Source organism: Calidris pugnax, unplaced genomic scaffold (assembly GCF_001431845.1).
Source record: "Calidris pugnax isolate Ruff unplaced genomic scaffold, ASM143184v1 scaffold128, whole genome shotgun sequence".
Lineage (NCBI taxonomy): Eukaryota > Metazoa > Chordata > Aves > Charadriiformes > Scolopacidae > Calidris > Calidris pugnax.
In genome coordinates this window covers 2,715,623-2,718,061 of record NW_015090851.1, presented here as the reverse complement: position 1 = coordinate 2,718,061, position 2,439 = coordinate 2,715,623, and the positions used below count along the sequence as shown (strand labels likewise).

The following is a 2,439-nucleotide window of genomic DNA, read 5'->3' as shown; positions in this document are numbered from 1 at the left end:
CACACGCCTTCACCTGCGCTTTGTCCGCACTTTCCCCGGTGCCCGCCGCCCCCCGGCTCGCTCGGCTGCAAATAAAGGGGAGGAAAAGCCCCGAGTCGACCCCAGCCTCTCCACAAAAACGCTTTTTTGTGCAAGTTCCCAAAGAAAACGGTGTGCGGGGGGGGGAGGGTGCGTTGCACACGCACACCTTTCTCCAGAAAAAGGTATGAATTTTTTTTTCAGGCGCTGCCCGGGGAGATTTCGTTCGCAGGAGCCTGCTTTAATTTTATTTTATATTTTCTTTTTCTTGCGAGGTTGTTTCGGGCGCAGCTGTTGCGGGAGGGAGCAAAGAGGACGATCCCGCAGGTTTGATTTTGTTTCTTTGCCGGCAAAACTTTGCCGGGGAGGGACCGAGCCCGGAGCGGGGGCTCGTCTCGCCACCGGCACCGGCCGCTGCCCGCCGCCCCCCGCTGCCGCCTTCCCCCTGCGAGCCGCGGGGCTTCAACCAGGCCGGGGTTTAGGTTTCCAAAAAAAAAAAAAAATATTAAAAAATTGCGTTTAATAAAGATGCTCCGTGCTCTGGGGGAGAACAATCCCCGCGACCGAAACCCGCACCCCCCTCCCCTTAGTGAAATCGCTTTTCTTATTGAAATCGCCTCAAATCCAGGCAGGCTCCGCTCCCAGTTGCTTCTAATTTTTTTTTTTTTTTCTTCTTGCCTTCCAGCCTCAGAACCCCAAAGCAAAAGGAGGATAAAAAGGGGAACTTTGCACATATTTTGATTTGATTGACAAGTGATGTCATATCGTTAAGGGAGGGGGGAGACGACAACATGTTTTAGCAACAGTTAGCAGTGCCCAGTGATGGAGTTGACACCTCTGCCCGGGCAGAGGCGAAGGCAGACAGCAAATACCCCGCCCGTGCACGCAGATTATTTATTTACGCGCCTGGAGTGGGGTTTCTTCCTCTTTTTATTATTTTTTTCCCCCGCACTGATCTTGGGGGAAAAAAAGTATACCTGAGCAAACGGAGCGGGGCTGGGTGGGCCCCCCAGCCCCCGGGGAACTTTCCTCCAGGGGTGACCCTCCTGTCCCCCTCCCAGGAACCACGCTAAAAAAAAAAAAATATTAAAAAATTGCGTTTAATAAAGATGCTCCGTGCTCTGGGGGAGAACAATCCCCGCGACCGAAACCCGCACCCCCCTCCCCTTAGTGAAATCGCTTTTCTTATTGAAATCGCCTCAAATCCAGGCAGGCTCCGCTCCGGGGGTCGACACCTCCCGGGGCGGCCGTGAAACATCCCCCCTCCCTCTCCACCCCCAGCCCCTCTCCGTCCCGAATCGCAGCCCGGGCGGCGGCAGGCAGGGAGGGCAGGAAAAACTAAAAAAAAAAGAAAAAAAAAAGGAGGGGGGGTGTGAAAGAGCCCGCGGAGAGGAGCGGCCCGGTCCCCGATGTGGCTGGATAATTTTAAATCATGCAAAGCCCCGTAAAGCTGCCGCACGGGACTGGGACGGAGAGGACTCCCCGGCAGGCAGGTGCAGGGGGAGCGGGGCCGGGCCCTGCCGCCTTCCCGGGGCGGAACAAACCCCTCGCATCTTTCTTTTTTTTTTTTTTTTTCCACTTGAGAAAGTTTTCTTTCCCTGGTATCCAGACTTCCTATGAACTAGCAGGTGTGACTTTCTTGTTTGACTTATCTATTAAATAAGAATTCTGAGTAGAATTGTTCTATTCATTGATGCTATGTTCAAGTGAGCATATGGAAAATCATCTACTCTACCTTATTTACTTGTAAATTGTAACACATTTGAAATAATCTTTCCTGAAGCTAGCCTAAAAAGTTTAAGAAAGACAAGTTGATCTAGCCATGCTGAGAATGGAAAAACTGTGATTGAAAGTCTTAATTACCTGCTTAAGTTCTTAAACGTTTAAGAAAGCTTCCTAAAATAGAGCTCGTCCATGTTTTGTGCTTTGCAAGAGCTTAGAGTGAAATACTTTATATATACACACACACACACACATATATATATATCTGTAACCCAATAACTGAAAATGAGGCTGTGGTGGTGTGTGTTTTGTGAGTTTTGTGGTGTTTCTCAGTGCTAAACAGTGCTACCTCAGAAGCTAATGTTTAACCATATGCTTTTATGGCTTATTGCATACGATTATCCCTCCTTGTGTTTCAGAGCACAGTTCCTCTCCCTTTCCCCTCGGCCCTTCCTCTCTTCCTCCATCTATTTTTCTTTTTTTTTTTTTTTTTTTTTTTTTTTTTATTTAATGCCCAAATCTGCCAACAATGGGAGCGAGGAGATAGGATGTGGCTGCGGGGAGTGTGGGGGGGGTGCGGGGCTCTCTGCACACCCTGTCTCCGGGAAGTGTCTGCCCTGGGTGAAATGCAACTTTCCAAGATGGAGATTTAAATAATTACCCCGGTGACAATGGGAAAGGGGGAAGAAAAAAAAAAAA

At 49.4% G+C, this 2,439-nt stretch overlaps 1 protein-coding gene and 1 long non-coding RNA gene across 5 annotated transcripts in view; one reads left to right on the top strand and one right to left on the bottom strand.

Annotated features, from left to right (window-relative positions):
• Positions 1–2,439, top strand: part of LOC106888781 — a 10,236-nt gene that overhangs the window by 5,284 nt on the left and 2,513 nt on the right. Inside the window, exon 1 of one of the 3 annotated variants that reach the window (XR_001412188.1) lies at positions 82–203. The exons of 1 other annotated variant lie outside the window; for it this stretch is intronic. This is a non-coding gene — a long non-coding RNA (uncharacterized LOC106888781). Of the gene's footprint in view, positions 1–81; positions 204–280; positions 346–2,439 lie in introns of those variants that run through there. One more of the 3 variants, XR_001412186.1, reaches the window with a different exon arrangement.
• The window catches only part of GATA2 (GATA binding protein 2), an 18,926-nt gene that overhangs the window by 16,040 nt on the left and 447 nt on the right, over positions 1–2,439 (bottom strand). The gene's annotated exons all lie outside the window — the stretch shown is intronic.